General features: G+C 35.8%; 1 long non-coding RNA gene across 3 annotated transcripts; it reads left to right on the top strand.

Annotated features, from left to right (window-relative positions):
* Nucleotides 1-6090: 6090 nt before the first annotated feature.
* On the top strand, nucleotides 6091-17687 carry LOC103095699 (uncharacterized). 3 transcript variants are annotated; one of them, XR_008917741.1, is made up of 3 exons: nucleotides 6091-10502; nucleotides 13318-13453; nucleotides 14723-17687. It is a non-coding gene; the product is annotated as an uncharacterized LOC103095699 (long non-coding RNA). The 3 variants fall into 3 exon arrangements; XR_008917742.1 differs by lacking the exon at nucleotides 6091-10502 and adding an exon at nucleotides 12485-12636; XR_008917740.1 differs by lacking the exon at nucleotides 6091-10502 and having other exon boundaries at nucleotides 12643-13453.
* The last annotated feature ends 757 nt before the right edge of the window (nucleotides 17688-18444 follow it).

The following is an 18444-nucleotide window of genomic DNA, read 5'->3' as shown; positions in this document are numbered from 1 at the left end:
GTGTTTTTAACCGAGATGTTCAACTAATTGCCTTTCCTTTTCTCCCCAGTCTTCAGATTGTCTTAATAAATTAATACTATGTATTATTCAAATACTTTTTTTCATATTGTAGGAAGCAAGCTACAGCTCCCATGAGTTCAATTAACATCTCTGTGCAGACAACTTCCTAATCTATAACTCCATATCCAATCTCTGTTCACAACTCTAGCCCTGCATCACCAATTGCCTGATGGACACCTCCTAATGAATTTACCATAGGCATCTCAAATTCAGCCTATCCCGAACTAAACTCATCATCTATCCTAAAATTTCTCTTTTTCCAAATTTCCCTATTTCAGACCCTCTTTGCAGTCATCCTAGTTCTTAAATGTCAGCCTTCCACTTTACTCTCATTCAGTACCCTATTTATAGAAGACAGAGTCCTAAAAGGGGAACATAGAAAATATTACCAGGAGTCATTTAAAGACAAGCAAATCAGAGGATACTCTGAACAGAATCATGTAAGAAGTTCTAGAAGAGGTTTCAGAACTCATGATGATAAGTGCTATCCACTGCCATAGAAGAAACTGTCAAGAATATGAGTGCGGATTGAACCATGCCATTTCCTTCATGAGTTTCATTTTACTTGTGTGATATATGTCTTCTTTCACAACATGAGGAATTGGGAAATTTGTATTGCATGACAACACTGTAATAACCTATATCAGAGTGTTTGCTGCTTGAGAAGAGGGGAGGAGAGAAATGAAGGAAGAGAATTTGAGTTGCCAAAGGTCAGAAGGCAATTGTAAAAATATGTTTCTTCATGTAATTGAAAAAAATAATAAAAAGAATGAATTGGGAAAAAAGAAGTCCCAGTTCCACAATGGAAGGGGGGGGGGCATCATCAGGAACAGAGTAGTGACAGGGACATGGGCAAACTGGTAGGGGTAGGTTTTTCCCTTTTATTCAGACTTGGGTCATAGATCTAGTGGAGTGAAATGGGTACCTATGCAGGGAGTGATGTCCTCAGGTAGGGAGGTTTTAATGGTATTAGAATAAAAGACAAAGGGAGCAAGGAAGTTTAATACACAAACACAGACAATGAGAACAACTCCAAAACATCTACTAGTAATTCCTTAGTTAAAAACATAGATACAAAAAACTAGAATTCCTAGAAGGGATGAATCAAGAATTAAAAAAAAAAAGTTAAACAAAAAGACTGTCTGCCCTTTGATCCAGACATAGCACTGTTGGGTTTGTACCCCAAAGAGATAATAAGGAAAAAGACATGTACAAGAATATTCATAGCTGCGCTCTTTGTGGTGGCAAAAAAATTGGAAAATGAGGGGATGCCCTTCAATTGGGGAATGGCTAAACAAATTGTGGTATATGATGGTGATGGAATACTATTGTGCTCAAAGGAAAAATAAAGTGGAGGAATTCCATGGGGAGAGGAACAATCTCCAGGAATAGATGCAGAGTGAGAGGAGCAGAACCAGGAGAACATTGTACACAGAAACTGATACACTGTGGTACAATCGAATGTAAGGGACTTCACCATTTGTGGCAATGCAGTGATCCTGAACAACTCGAGGGATCTATGAGAGGGAATACTATCCACATTCAGAGGACAGACTGTGGGAGTAGAAACACAGAAGAAAAACAACTGCTTGAATACATGGGTTGTTGGGGATATGATTGGGGATGTATACTCTAAATGAACATCCTAGTGCAAACATCAACAACATGGAAAAAGGTTTTGATCAAGGACACATGCAAAACCCAGTGGAATTGTGTGTTGGCTACAGAAAGGGGTGGGGGAGGGGAGGGAAAAATATGAATCTTGTAAGCAAGGAAAAATGTTCTAAATTGACTAAATAAAAATTTCCAAAAAAAGTTGTTTTTCTAAATGAAATGAAGAAATGAAATGAGAGCTATTGAGGAAAAAAATCTGAAAAATGAATGATAGTTATAGAAGAAAGAACTAGAAAGATAATTAACAGCTTTGCACCTGAGGTACACAACTTTGCTCAAGTAACTGAAAATCAAAACAGACCAAATAGAAGCCAGGGACTTTATGAGGCAACAAGAAATATTTAAAACCTAGGAGAAAAAAAAATTAAGGATTTTAGGACTAGGGGGCAACTAGGTGGCTCTGTCTGAGAGCCAGATTTAGAGAAAGGAGGCCCAGGGTTCAAATGTGACCTCAGACACTTTTTTAGCTGTGTGACCCTGGGCAAGTCACTTAACCCCCATTGCCTAACCCTTACCACTCTTCTGCCTTGGAATCAATGAGTAGTAGTCTAGATTCTAAATTATGGACATCTTATATCAAGAAATATTAAAAAGAAAACTGCCCCGAGCTCTTAGAACTAGAGAACATAGTGAATTCACTGGTTACCTCTTGAAAGAAATAAAAAAAGAATACTCCCAAGAACAAAATATTCAAAATCCACAACTTCCAAATCAAAGAAAAAGAAAATACTGCAAGTAGTCAGAAAAAAAGAACTCAAACATCAAGGAAACCCAGTCAGGATAACACTTGCCTTAGCAGCCATGACTATAAAAGAACAGAGAACTTGGAATATAATGTTCTAGAAGGAGGCATTATCAGAAAGCTTACCGCCAAAAAAAAAAATCCCGAAAAACTGAAAGTCATGAAATGGGGAAAAAAATAGATCCTTAATGAAGCAGAAGATATCTAACTATTCCTGACATAAAGAACAGATCTATGGAGAAACTTTAAAGTTCAAACAAGAGTAAATAAAGACATAAAAATGGAAACAGCAACAAAAAATGATAAAAAATTAAATAAGGATAAACTCCTTAGATTCAAATATGAGTAAGATGATATGTGTCCCCTCTGAACTTTATCATCAATAGGGATCATTGAAGGAATCTAATTAGACAAGGGCTGTTAGTGTTTTATCTCTTGATGATCTTAAGAGAAGCTTGGAAAGAAAAAAAGGAGGGGAAGAGAAAGTTAGGGGAACAGTATCTCACACAGACAAACAACTATATATAAAGAGAGAGGAGGGAGTAGATGGAAAAACTGACACTTGAATCTCACTCTCATCTGAACTGGTCACAAGAAATGAGAGCACACGCACACATACACAGAGAATTCCAGTGTGTACACATTTATTCTAGTATACAGAGTTGGGTACAGAAAGATAATTTAATCAACAGTGAAATAAGAGAAAGGGGAGAGGGAGAATTAGAGGGAGGAGAGTTTAAAAGAGATTAGTCCTGTGAATTTTAAATATATTCCACCCTAATCAGACCATTTTTTAGAAGATCTGATTTAGGCATTTCCTGATCAGTAACAATGGAAATACTTGGAATAACAGAATCAGGTCTTGGAAACTCTACATTTCTCCTCCCTTCTTAGTTTAACAAGATTTGGAAGGTCTGCATCAAACTCAAGATTTAATTATCTAAGGAAACGGCATTCAACAGACATGTGCAGAAAAAAGGACAGACCTCTAGATTGTCCTAAGTCAAGCTAAGACATCATTGATACAGTTGAGAAGCAGGAAAATGATATAAAACTGTCTATATAAGGCACACCACTTCCTCTCTCCTCCTCTTTCCCTGGAGAGGCAATTCTGGCTGGCAGTGTGCTAGGGGTTCTGACATCTTGGGAGTAGTGGCAGTTATTTGTCTGGGCTTTGGTGGTGAGTTTTGTCCTTGACCTGATTCAAGTTCAGGCATCTTAGCTGAGCCCCTTTTGGAGTTCAGGTTGATTCCTTCCTCCTTCACTCTCTCCTCCCTTCTCCTTAATCTCCTCCACTATCAATTAAATCACCATAAAAATTCCAGCTGACTTGGGTATTTTATTATTTAGGATTTCCCCTGGCAACCACTTAAATTTAGATTTTTGAGTCTCAACCATAATTTTTACCTTGGATCATTGTTTTGCCAAACATAGCTAAGTCCATTACACTTGATTATTCCACATTATTGCTATTACTGTGTACAATGTTTTCCTGGTTCCGCTTCTTTTGCTCTGTATCAGTTTATGTAGGTCTTTCCAGCTTTTTCTGAAATCATCCTGTTCATCATTTCGTACAGTCCAAAGGCGTTATGTCATTATCATATGCCATAATTTGTTCACTCACTCCCTAATTGATGGACATTCCCTCAGTTTCCAGTGCTTTTCCACCACAAAAAGAGCTGCTATAAATATTTTGTACAAGTAGGTCCTTCACACACTCCCTTTTTTTCATCTCTCTGGGGTACAGATGTAGTAATGGTATTTCTGGATCAAAGGGTATTTATTTTTAGTCTTCTTTTTAGAAGAGACCTCAGCAACTTACTAGTCTATCCCATACCCAAAAGGAATCCCAACTATAAAATAGATGCCAAGTGGTCATGTAACCTCTATTTGAAGACCACCAAAGTGGGGGAATTCCTCACCTTTATTTTTTTACTTTTAATTTTTTGGAAAATTTTAATTAGTTAGAGATTTTTCCATGGTTACAAGAATCATGTTCTTTCCCTTCCCTTCCCCCATGCCCCTCTTGTAGCCAATTCCACTGGGTTTTACATGTGTCGTTGATCGAGACTTATTTCCATATTATTGATATTTATACTAGTGTGATCACTTAGAGTCTGCATCCCCAATCATCCCCATCCCCATCGACCCATGTGATCAAGCAGTTGTTTTTCTTCTGGGTTTCTACTCCCACGGTTCTTCCTCTGAATGTGGATAGCATTCTTTCTCATAAGTCCCTCCAAATTGTTCTGGATCATTGCATTGCTTCTAGTAGAAAAGTCCATTGCATTCTATTGTAGCTTTAAAAAAAGCTACTAATTGGTGGGCCCATCTGAAGAATGCTCATGTATCCATGTGAAGGGAAGGGTGATTTTTTGAGTCTTTTTTTTAAATGAAAAAACAAATTATTTTAAGCAGCAAATTGATCAAAATGATTAGTGAGCTTTACTGTGGTTCTATTTTCCTTTTAAATTCAGTTGAATTCACTAAATATTTATTAAGTTCCTATGGTGCTGCAAGGCGCAGGCATTGTTCTTACAAAAAACAGTGTTACTTTAAATAGTATCAATACATACCTTAGGTCCTTCTTCCTCACAGGATTTAAAAAGCTGATCACTGGTAACCCCTGAGTTCACCATTATGAAGGTTTTTCTGGCAAGTAAAGGCAGTTGTCGTGATTTAAAAAACTGCATTTTGGGGTATAATTTATTCAAAGAGATATCCCCCCCCCCCTAAAATCTGCTGATGTTCTTAATTCCCCCTTTAATTCAACTTGGAGATCTTATAAAACACCCCATCTCATCTATTTCCTCTAGTGAGATATTTCACCTGGGTTATTATCACAACTATTTTGCTACGTGCAATGAAATTATCAGTGATTTCATTTGTTGGAATCATATGTAGATGGCAAGTACTCTCTGCCTTATTACCAAATGAGTACAGCGTGCCCTTCAGTAATTCTCTAAACTCTCAAATGCCTTGGAAATAATATGCTGGAATATTACTGAACTGTGACTGAAGCACCATTTGTGCTAAATGTGACAGCACACAAATGATATTCCTCTATAAAAGTTCAAACTACATTAATCTTTTAGGGAGCTTCATTGACTGGGAAGATGGCTTTAGATACAAAATGAAGATACTCAGGCCCACTTCAGGGAGGTTTTCTGTTCTAGTTTTCTAGGAATGAATGTGAAGTCTAACCTGGTTTAAATTTACCTCCCAAAAAAGGAGCTGGAATGATGTGTGGGGTTAATGCTAAGGTGTATAAGAATTAGGATATAACAGTACATGTCAATTGAGCTCAGATATTATCTCCAAGAAAAAGTGAACCAAAGCTCGGATACTAAAGGGTTGAAATGAACAGGCAAAGTCTGTGGTTGGGATCTCTGGATCCAAGCTAGTTGAGAGTTCATGGAATAATATAGATGATGCTTACAGGTCTAATTTTAAAGCCTGTTATGAATTATAGAGAAAATATGGGAGACTCTTTTTTTTTTCCTGTGCAATCTGTGTAATGCATTTGGTATCCTTTTTTTCTTTTAGATGAATCAGTATGGCCATATGACCTTGGCTCAATGATCTGAAGCCCCTCCAAGAGTAAGATGGTAAATGTTTAACAATGACATTTCTGGAAAACAAATTACAAATGACATTTCAAAGTTTATCTTGCATTATTAACATTTTCTCCTTCACTTTCTTTAGTCTAGACAATCAATAAAACAATAAATTGAGAGCATTTGCTGATTTTGGAGGTATAAAGGCTCACACTGAAAATTAGCAATGAATTCAAGCTGACTCTTGCATATTCCTCCTGCTAATCCTGCTCCTTTGACAACAGTGACTTCATGACAACATACTTTTCATATCAGACTTCTTGCTACTTGTCTGACATAATCAATTGATTGGGTATCTGCTTTCATTCTTACCTATAGCTTTTCTTGCCACCAAGATCTCCAAGATTTGAATCCACAGAATATATTTCCATCTCCTCCTGTTGCTCCTTGAAATAGTAATGCTAACCCTCTAGGTGTTTTTAGAGAGGAATTATTGAGTTCCAGCAATATGACCGAATAGAAGGTATTTAGCTTCCTCTTATTACCTAAAAATCACTAGAAATGAATCAAATATAACAATAACTAAAATAGGAGAAAGGTATGACTCAAGATAAGTCACTGATATCCACTGACTTGGCTCTAGATCCAACCCTGTGTTGGAAGTGGGAGAGAAGCCATTTAGCATCACTTCCTCTGCTAGCAGAGGCCCAGGCTCATGTGTCCTGTCCCTTTGTCCCAAATAAATATTCAGTTTTCATCCTTCATGATCTTTTTGTAACTGTTGACACTATTGACTTATAGATGCCATCCTCAAATCTTTATTCGTACTCCATATATCCAAATTGTTTCCAAATCCTATTGCTTCTACCTTCAAAGCAAGTCTTGGATATGGCTTTCCTCTTCTGCCATTGTTGCCATGCTAATGTGGGCCCCTATTACCTAATTCTTGAACTGTTGCAATAGTTCGCTGATTGGTTTCCCTGCCCAAAATATCTTTCCATTCAAGTTTATCTTCCATTCAGTGGTCAAATTGATTTTTAATCAGCACAGATTCGATCATATCATGCCCTGATTCCATTGTTTTCTGGTGAAAACTGGTTGACTCATTAAGTAATATTAAGCTTTGATGGGATGTTAGATAATTTAGAATATACCTTTATTTGACTCATACTGTAGATAATCTTTCTTTTTAAATTTTATTTAAAAAATATTTTCCCATGATTCCATGGTTCATTTTCCCTCTCTCCCTTCTTCCCTTCCCACTCCTCAAGCTGACAAGCAATTCCTCTGGGTTATACATGCCATACTATAGATAATAGGGCAAAATCTCCCATTAGCCTCATTCTGGCTCGTTGTTATCAAATACAGTTTAGGTGGCATAGTGGCCACACAGAGAGATTTCCCCTACTATCAACTTTCCCTTGTGAGTAGCAATAAAGTTTGTTAAAGCACAGTCTGTGTGGGATCATGCTTTTCATTTGACTTCTTGTCTGCCATACTTCATAAACTCCAGTGGTTTCCTGTAACCTGAAGGATCAAATAAAAAATCCTGGTTGACTTTTAAAGCCTTTTACTAACTGACCCCTTCCTATCTTTCTAATATCCTTGTACTTTGTTCCCTTCCACAGGCTCCATGTACCAATACACTGGCCTCATTGTTGCTTTCTCTACAAGACACCCCACCTCCTAACTAGATGCTTTTTTCATGATTGTCCCTCATGTTGGGAATGCTTTCCCCCTCCTCAACCCTGTCTCCTGGTCTCCCTTACTTCCCTTGAGATTCAATTCAAATCCCACTTTTTCCAAGGGGAAAGGAGAAAAGATATAGCCCCTGAAGGATCCAATATAGAACTCTGGTTTTTAAAGAAAAATCTCATCAATAGTGATTTAGAGAATTTTTTTCTTTATATGAAAAATCTATCCACCTCCTGCCGCCGTGCCCCCCACCCCCAAGTAATCTGGGGCAGAGAGTATGGGAAGAGAGTGATATAGCTGCTTAATCCCTTTCTACTTTTCTACTTTCCTTATGCTTTACTTTTTGTTTTTTTAAACTTTGTATACACTATCATCCATAATGTAAAAAGGGATTCTTTATTCCTTTTTTAATTTAATGGGGGACCTGGAGGTGCTCTTACCATAGAGATGTGTAAGGATTAACAAGCCCATAGTGGCAGGAAGTAGAAACCATAGAGACAGGAAGTGAAGTAGGAGAAGGGGATAAAAGGGGGAGGGGTCAGTTACTTGGCAGTTGCAGCAAAGTTGGTTGTTGGTAGTGTGTTGGGTTGGTGGTTGGTGTTTAGTTTCTGGAATATAAAAGGTGGGTCTGAGATTACTGAGAGGACTTTTGGGCATTAGCCTTTAGAGGGCTTTTTGGCTTTTGGTTTAGGCTGTTATGGTTTTTTTTCCTTACTTGAACTTTTTGGAAGGTGGCTGGTCTTTGTTGACAAGACCTAATTGGGATTGGATTAAACACTGATTGGTTTGGTTTTGATTGGGCTAGGTTGGATTGGAACTTTGTAGGGTAGTTGTTAGTTATAGGTAGATATAGGTAGTTATAGGATTACTAGTATAGACATTATGGAATTTTCTTTCTCTACCTCTTTCCTATATTTCTCTCCTTTACTATATTTATTTAACTATAATCTTTTATTGTCTCTATTTTAATTAAACTAAATTGTTAATTGTTAAAAGCTGCTAGATGTTTTCTTTGATTTAAAGGGATAATATTAGTTTACAACTGTACTATATTCTCATTAAAACTTAAATGATTAAAAGCTGTGCTCTTTATTTTATCAAAGCTCCTAATTTAACCTTACAAGTGACAGTGGCACACTGCAAGTATATAATTGTTTACATATTGTTTCCTCCTTTAAAATATAAACCTCTTACTGGTAGGGACTGCTTTTGCTTTTCTTTGTATCCTAGGGCTTAGCACAGAGCCTGGCACATAGAAAATGCTTAATAAATGCTTGCTAACTCAACTTGGGGGCATATAGTGGGCACAGTAGAGATAGAGTGCCAGGCTTGGTGTCAGAAAGTCTCACCTTCCTGAATTCACATCTGATCTCTGACATTTCTTAGTTGTGTGATCCTGGATAAGTCACTTCACTCTGTTTGCCTCAGTTTCCTCCTCTGTAAAATGAGCTAGAGAAGGAAAAGGAAAACACCTCCAGTATCTTTGTCAAGAAAACCCCAAATTAAGAGTTGAATACAACCGAGATGATTGAATAAAACTTGACTTTCATCAATCCACATTGCCTTTCCCCAGGCCAGGCCCTCTTTTCAATGCCAACCTATTTCCTATTTCCTGGGAGGTGAAAAACAACCAAAATCACATAATTTGAGAGTTGAAAGGCATCTTAGCAGCTATCTAGCCCAACCCAGACATGAAAGGAATTGCTGTCATTACCCATCAAGTATTTGCTCAAACTTTGAAGTCCTCCAAATTAGAAGAGCTCATATGCTCTAAGGTAACCCATCCTACATGATAAATGACAGTTTTTCAAACACTTGAAGAAAATATGTTGTGTCTTCCTCAGTTTAAACTGGAGTTTACTTAGTAAAATTTCATTATCTTTCCCACTAATCCCTCTTCTCACCAACCCTGCCACCTTCCCTTTTTAGTGTAGACAGTACATATTCAAATTGTCAGATTCAATCAATCTCACTTTTGCAGCATCAATATCACTTCATGCCCAAAATACCATGCCCCCCAAAGTACCAAATTACATGCCCCCTGAAAATCTTGAAATTTCTCAGACTTGTGAATGTTAAAAATTTCCACATTGAGGAATCCTCCATTGGAACAAATTCCCTACTGGAAACATTCCCCGTTTTGATGTGAGAACTTGCCAGGATCAGAAATGGGAGGACCTCTACTCCACCCGTACTTAAGACTGCTTTAGGGGAGAAAACTCCTTGCTAAAAAATGAAAGTACTTGGACCCGTGCTTATGATGAGGCATGGAGTTCTTTGAGCCATGCCTGTTTTTAGAATTGATACAATGGGATGCTAGGTACCTAAAAGGTCTGGCAGGTTTTCTCTTGATGGGATTAGTCGACTCAGCTGTGTTTTCTCTGGTTCAGACTTACTGAGGGGATTAATCGACTTAGCTGGAATTCAGATGGGCTGTCTTTTAGAAAACATCTATGGTGATTGGTGGATGGAAGAACTTAGGGGAGGTGTCATAGGAAAAAACCCGCTATATAAGAAAAGGAATCTCTTGAGCAAGAGAGGCTTGGAGATCCATGAAGAGAGATTTCTTGGAGATAGATCCTTGGAGATAGATCCTTGGAGAGAGATTCCTTGGAGAGAGATTCCTTGGAGATAGATGCTGGGAGATAGATCCTTTTGGAGGAGGCCCTTTGAAGATCTCTTGAGAAGAAGTCCCTTGGGAGACTGACTCTGGCTGGAACTCTCTCTGGGGAGACTCTGTTCCCCAGACATCCTTGCTTAAGACAAATCTTGTGGTGAGTGATAACTGACTGGTTTCTCTCTTAAGGCTTAGTCCTGGGATGGCCAGGCCTGCCCTGGGCCAACCTATTCTTTTCTCATTAATTCCTTTTCTCTCTCCTTCTCCTTTTCTTTAATTCCCCATTTTATTATTAATTAAATTCTCTATAAAACCCAGTTGACTTGGGCATATTCATAATTTGGGAATATATTCCCTGGCGACCACCTTATATATTTGATTTAGAAACCAAGACACTGTAGTGAAACATATTTTCTGCCGTCAAATTTACTCACCCTCTGTTATATCTATCATAATTTATATCTTCCACCATTTTAACTCACTACAGTTTACAACATCAACCATTTTAATTATAACAGTTTATGGCACCAACTATTTTAAATCTTATACCCCCAAACACCAGGTTTTCCTGTTCCAAAGTCTCTTCCAATTCTAATTCATCCTTCAACTCAGACATTAAAGTGATTTTCCTAAAGCATATGCAGTGGTTCCCTATCACTTCCATGATATTCAAATTCAAACTTATCTTTCCATCTAGCTATTCCATGAACAAGGTACTCCATTTTGCAGCTCTCAGTATTTATAGACATGCATGCCTGGAACACCCTCCCTCCTCTGCTCCAACCTTCCTTTAAGATGCAACTACTTTTATAAGAAACCTTCCCTAACCCCTGTTAATTCCAGTATCTTCCATTTGTTAATTATTTCACATTTATCAACCAGAAAACAATAAGGAGAACTGTTTGTCCCCCAAACCAGAGAGCAAACCATTGCATTCAGCATATTGTTTATATCTTTTTAAGAAAGATAGGGCAACAAGAGAAAGTATGAAATGTAGGCAAGGACATGACTTTGATAATAATGGAAGCAGAGAGCCTGCGTGTGTATCAGATTTACTTCTTAAAAAGTAAAGGTAATCTATATGAAATAAAGGAATAATAACAAGTATGTTTCTATGAGAAAGCAAGAATCATTTTTAGTATTCCAATATTTAGTTAATAATTTTGTGTCCTAGTTCATGATTACAACCCATTAAATTTAGAAATTTTATCTAGAGCAGGTTACACCAAAGTTTTGATGGATAACTTATTAACACATAATTTTGTTATTAGAAAATGAAGTGATTTTATCAATATAAACAGACTAAAATAATTTTATTAGTAATTTTTCATATGTTTACATAATATAATATTTGCATATTATTTATTGTTTGGGAAATAATCTAATTATTGAAAACCAACCTACAAAATGGAGACAAAGTGGAGTCTAGTATGCTGTTAATATAATTATAATTATTCTTATTACACAATTGCTCCAGAATCACAATTAATTATTAATGAATTATAAGCTTTATTTTAAGAGAGAGAGAGAGAGAGAACATAATGTAGAAATGGGAATGGAAAAATAACCCTGTCTGTTTTGTCTAGAGCTAGACCTGAACTAACAAATTTTTTTGCATTTCCTCTCCACTTATATAATGTTTATTTTTTAGTAGATAAATTTTGGATACTATAAATTCTAAAAAAAAAGAGAATATAGAAGCAGGATTCTTGGGAATACATATTCTAAACTGGCACTTTATTCTTTCTTAGTTTTTAAAACACAATTAAGTAAAAAAATTGAGTTTACATGAAATAAAAATAAGCCTTTATTATTTCATCAGTCAATTTTTCATCATTAACAATTTTCCACACAAACATATCATTTAAGATTTACTTCATTAGGACTAGGAAAGCCATTGAGAGCAGCTAGAAGGATTTCCAACATGTCTTCTATCATGAGATGTCAACTTTGAAGAGTTGTACTTCCATTGTGAGGGGTGAAAATAACATTGTTTAATTTTTAATTTTAACAAAGGATGAGATCTGAAATACATATGCCCTCACATTTCATTTTTAATAAAATTATACTATAGTTTTATGTTTATATTTGTAGTAATATTTGTAATAATTATATTAGTAATAATAAAATTATTGTATTTTAATAAAAAAGTTAAAATTATTACACTATAGTTTCACTTTTTATATTTGTAGGAAGGCAAAAATTTGTAGGTGATTAAAAAAAGAATTGAAGAAAATTCCATTTGATTTATGGAAAAATATCCTGTTCCAGATAGTAGAGGGATTGTGTCTGTGAGTAGCTCGTGTACTTTTAGATATGGATACTTTTATTTCAACCAGAATAGGAAAAAATAATGTCTGTAATTCAAGAAGACAACAGAAATGTAATGGGAAGAAATTTACTGTTAGAATAGAGGGCTTGACCCTAATCTTTAATCCTCCCTAGATTTTTGGGAAAAAAAATCTAATTATTATTAATTAGCCTGATATAGTCCTTTGAAATTCCAGTCCTTTTTATACAATTCTGTACACTGGCTTGAGAATGGAGGAATCAGAGTAAAATTTCAAGCTTGAAGTTTAATATATTCATTTATATAAGGAATCAGAAGGAAACAATTGATTAATATTTACTTACAAGCTTATTGTTATTGTCATACTGCATAACATGCCACGGTGAGGGTTTTGTAGGCAAAATGTTTTAGGTGAAAAAATATTAAAATATTAGTCTAGGCAGCCCAGTCTGAAAGTTGATGCCCTTCTTCATTAGTCTATCTTGGGAGAACATTCATAGTCAATAACTTAGAAGGATCCTTGGTGATCATCTAGTCCAACTCTTTTGCCTTGCTGGTGGATTAACTGAGGTACAATGAGAATAACAGGGGTAAATAGCAGAGCTTCATCTATTTTAAGGCTTTTTTTCTTAAATTTCCATACATTGGCATTTGAATGCCCACTATCTTATTTTTTTTTTAGGTTGGGAAGACTATCTCTCTGCCAGAAAACAGTCCAGGATTCTGTTAAATCCATCTTAACAAAGACTAGAAAAATGCAAATAGAAACTGAAAAATGTAACCCCAGATAGTAATAAATTGTAGGCTTGGATGTGTTGGTAAGTGTTTTACAACCAAATCTTTGAAAAAAAATGTAAACACAACATAGAAATGAACAAACTAATAAATCAAGCTCTAATTTGTAGCATTTTCTAATTGCAATATAAATGTGAGTACTGAAAATTTAACAAAGATCCTTGTGAACTATTTCCAGTACATGAGAAAGGGACTTATCTACCTTTCCCATTGGAAGCAGCATATTTATTTTATTTAGGATTTTTGCATCTGAATTTATTAATGAAATTAGCTTATAATTTTCTTTTTCTGTTTTTGCTCTTCCTGGTTTAGGTTTCAGAACCATAATTTTTCCAAAAAGGGAATTGGAATCAGATGATCTTGGTAAAATTCACTTTTAAATCCATCTGATCCTTTTGCTCTTCTTAAGAAGTTCGTTTATGGCCTGTTCATTTTTTTTTTCTAAAATAGGTTATTTAGATATTTTATTCTGTTAGTCTAGGCAATTTATATTTTTTGTTAAGTTATTTTTGTTATCCATTTCCCTTAAATTGTTAAATGTATTGCTTATATAATTGGACATCCTTTTAATTTAAAGAGCATTTGATTTACAAGACACCAGAAGAAAAAGGATACTGCAATTTTGTTATGCTTTTTAATATTGGATCATTACTCTTCAAACTCCAACCTTTGAATTATAATAGTGGTTAGGCACTGTGGTAAATTCCTAAAATTTAAAAGAATTTCTTTAGACAACCAACTGTGAGATTACTATAGCAAAAGCTACCATCAGGTTACTCCTATGTGAGCCTTGATTCTATGCCTGTGTCCTGGACATGGGAAAAATCATATTTTAAGTTTAAAATGAACCTCAATGAGAATCTAGTTTAACTTTAAAGCGGTAGGTGGCTCAGAGAGCCAGGCCTGGAGATGGCTGGTCTTGGGTTCAAATCGGTCCTCAGTTGTTTCCTGTCACTTAACAACAATAGCCTTGGCCTTACTACTCTTGTGCCTTAGAACCAATATTTAGTATCAATTCTAAGACAGAAGGGAAGGGTGAAAAAAAGGCCAAGAGGAGCTATATAGTAGATGAGCTGGGATTTGAACACACTTCCATTATACCATATATGCTTCTTCTATCCTTCTAGTCCTTTGCCTAAAGTATATGTTTGAATTATTTTATCTTGTTTTAGTTTCTTTTTCACTGATTTTCCCCTGGATTTTGTTCTTGATCTAGAGATTACTTTGGGCATTTTGTACTATTTCTGATTAGCAAATTTACTTTATTTTTTTTTCTTGGTTTATTCTGACAGAAAAGTTGAAGAGGAACAGGCAGTTGGGGTTCATTACTGTGCAAAGTTGAACGAGCTCCTGCAGCAATAAGACTTTGTAATGCTCATGCTGACACCCCAGACTCATAAGACGACTGGAAAGAGGGAACTAGAACTATGAAGTCTACTGCTATTCTTATAAACATTGGCAGGAATGATATATACTAGAAGATATGCCTGACAAAATGATATTTTTCTCCTTCACTGAAAGAATGCAGCAATATACCTCAAATAGTTGCCATTCCCTATCAACTTCCTTTTTTTTTTCCCCCAGCTCTCTTGGTTCAGAGTAACCCAGATTGGGTATCTGAAATTTGCTTTCTAGTTTTTAGAATTTTTGTCTTTGTTGTGAATATAATTTATTAAATGAAGATAAAACCTTTATATTCAGACTTTTTGGGCAATCTTTCGTTGGAAAGAACAGTATGATATGGATCATAAAATTAAATGAGAGGCATCATGAACTTGGAATCAGCATACCTGAATTTAAATCATGTCTCAGGAACTTCCTGGTTGTATGACCCTAGGCAAGACACTCAACCTCTTTGACCATTAGTTTTGATATCTGTAAAATGAAGTAGTTGGACTCTTTATTCTTTGAGATTCATCATTTTGCAATGAAATAAAAAGTTATGAGGTCATGCTTGTTGTTTTTTGGGCTCCATTTTAATTTTTGTTCACTATCACTTGGTTTTATTTAATTTGGTATTCATATGTTTTTGTCATTTGAACATTTGAACTGTACTTTTTTTTTGTTAAGACAAGTTGAATTGGAACATTTATTCTTCTCTATTATATATGTTCTAATTATGATAGTGACAAAGATACTATTACATTAATCCAGATCTGTTAGTTGATCAAGATGCCCCAGTGGAAGCTCTGCTGACTGGAATTATTGAAGTTGCAGCATTGGATATGACTTATCCTGAACTCTTGCCAAGGTAAAAAACAAAGAAGTTGTTCCTGCAAATTTATTTTAAAGATAAAAAATAGAAGCAAAATTCCCTGTCCTTGTTTAAAGATACTGACTGGGGTTCTGTGATATCTGAATTGTTTCTTTCTGTCTGTTTGAAGTATTTTTTTGTTGGCCTGGTAGCTCTTGAACTTGGCTAATAACATGCCTGGGAGTTGTTATATGGGAATTTATTGCAGGTGATGATTTGTGGATTCTTTCAATCTCTAGTTTACCCTCTTGTTCAAGAACATCAGGGCAGTTTTCTTGGATTATTTCTTGTAATATGATGACAAGGTTTTTTTTTGTTTTTGTTTGTTTTTTGTTTTTTGTTTTTTGGCCATGAATTTCAGGTTGTCCAATCATTCTCAACCTCTCTCTCCTAAATCTATTTTCTAGGTCAGTTATTTTTTTCAATGAGATAGTTCATATCCCCCCCACCCCCCTTCTTTTGATTTTGTTTTATTGTTTCTTTATGTCTCTTGAAATCATTAGCTTCTATTTACGTAATTGTAATTTTTAGACTGAATTTCTTCTATGATCTTTTGATCTTTCTTTTCTATTTGGTCCATTCTACTTTCCATGGCACTCTTTTCTTTATTAGATTTTTTTTTTGGTCTCTTTTCCCAGTAGGTCAATCCTATTTTTTAAAGAGATCTTTTCCTTCATTGGATTTTTGTGTTTCTTTTTTCGGTTGACCAATTTTGCCTTTTAAGCTGTTATTCTAACTTTGCATTACCTCCATTTCTTTTCCCAATTTTTCTTCCCTTTTTCTTCAACTTGTCTTATTTGTATTTTTGAATTCCTTTTTAAATTCTTCCAGATTTTTTTTTTTTTTTGGTTTTGTTATATTTTCAAGTTTTGCATGTGGTTGCTTGGATCTCATCATCTCCTGTTGATTCTATTCTTTGTTCTTTTTCTCCATAGAAATTTTCCAGGGTTAAATGTTTCTTTTGCTGTTTGCTCATCTTCCCAGCCTTTGTCTGTGGACTGGGAACTTATCTGTTTGCTGACTTTTGCCCTGCGGCTAAGTCTTCAATGCAGCTAGCCACAGAGGCTTGAAGAGGTCAAGTCAGATTACTTTGGGACCTCACTGTAGGCTGAAGCCTGATACCTCAAGGGGTGGATTTGAGGTGCTCCCATGCTGGTGAAGTCCACATCCTGGGTTCCTGAAATTGATGTGCACATAGGTTCTGAATCTGGCTTGGTAGGCAGAGTAATAGTCCACCAGCACTCCCCTGTTTGCAATTTTGCTTCTACTTCCCCCTTATCCCATGAAAATCAACTCTGCTTACCTTTCAAGTTGTGTTCAGTGGGAGAACCTCCTCACTTGTCCTACTTTGATTCCTGTCATTTTGAAGTGCCTTCTAAAGACTGTTTTGGAAGGATAGTCAGAGCAGTTTCAGCTTTTTCTGCTACTAAGCCACCATCTTGGTTCTGATCCCTATCTCCATTTTGGACAAAACTAATGTATATATATATTTCTAATTTGTGATTAATGTCAGTAATGAAAAGAAATGAGTTGGAATCATATACCAATTGAGTATGAAGTATGTCAATTTGAAGTTAATCTTTATATGGAAGCTAAAACTGTTTGATTCCTGTATAATATATAATAACATGATATGATATAATATAATATATTATTCCTGTATTAAATAGTAGGAGGGGGCCAGGTTATAAAGGACTTTTAATTCCAAGTAGAATATTTTGTATTTGATCTTAGAAGTGACAGGGAGCCACTGGAGTTTGAGTAGAGAGAAAGCTTTCTTCTTCCATTATTTTTAATAGTCTACATTCCAAGCTACTGACAAACATCTGCTGTTAGGCAGAAGTTTATCTCTTGTCCAATTCCAGAGATCATCTCCTATCTTTCTTAAAATACTATAAAACCTGTAATCTACTCCACCTCCCTTATGCTTGATCTTCTTCCAACCTCAACATATTGTGTCTTTGTTTTCTTGCTTTTGAAGGAAATAAACATTTTGCTGAGAACACTGGCTTGCTTTCTGGTTTTTTGGGACAAACAGTTTTCCTATTATTTTCTGGTTCATAAATATGAAATAATTAACACTGGAATTAATAGGGGTTAGGGAAGGTTTCTTGTAGAAGGTAGGAGTTTAGTTGCATCTTTAAGGAAGCCAAGGAGATTAGTAGTTGGAGCAGAGGAGGGAGGATGTTCCAGGCATGCTCAGAGCTGAGAGTTGGAGTGTCTTGTTCTTGGCCTACCTGGGGGAATAGGTAGGTTTGAATTTGAATTCCAAACAGAATATTTTTATTTTATCTTGGAAGTGATAAGGAGCCACTGGAGTTTACTCAGTAAATTTTTCATTATCTTTCCAACTAACCCCTCTTCCCACCTTTCCTGCCACCTTCCTTTTTACTATAGATAGTACATGTTCAAACTATTGTCAAGTCCTGTCAATTTTATTTTTGCAACATCAATATCACTTTTTGCCCAAATTACTTCAAGTTTTTCCTGTTTCAAGTTTCTTCCAATTCCAATCCATCCTTAAACTCAGACATTAGAGTAATTTTCCTAAACATACTCAGTGGGAGGTAGGAAGAGAAGTTATTGGAAAAGATAATGAAAAGTTTACTGAATAAACTCCAGTGGCTCCTTTTCACTTCCAATAGTAAATGTGGAATATTTTCTTTGGAATTCAAATTCAAACCTGACCCCTTCCAGGCTGAACCCCACCCCCCACCCCCGCCTCCAGTTGATGTGTCCTCTCTTCTCCTCAAAAAGGCT

This window comes from Monodelphis domestica, chromosome 3 (assembly GCF_027887165.1).
Source record: "Monodelphis domestica isolate mMonDom1 chromosome 3, mMonDom1.pri, whole genome shotgun sequence".
Taxonomy (NCBI): Eukaryota; Metazoa; Chordata; class Mammalia; order Didelphimorphia; family Didelphidae; genus Monodelphis; species Monodelphis domestica.
Note: the sequence above shows the minus strand (reverse complement) of the source record. Positions and strands in the feature narration are given on the sequence as shown.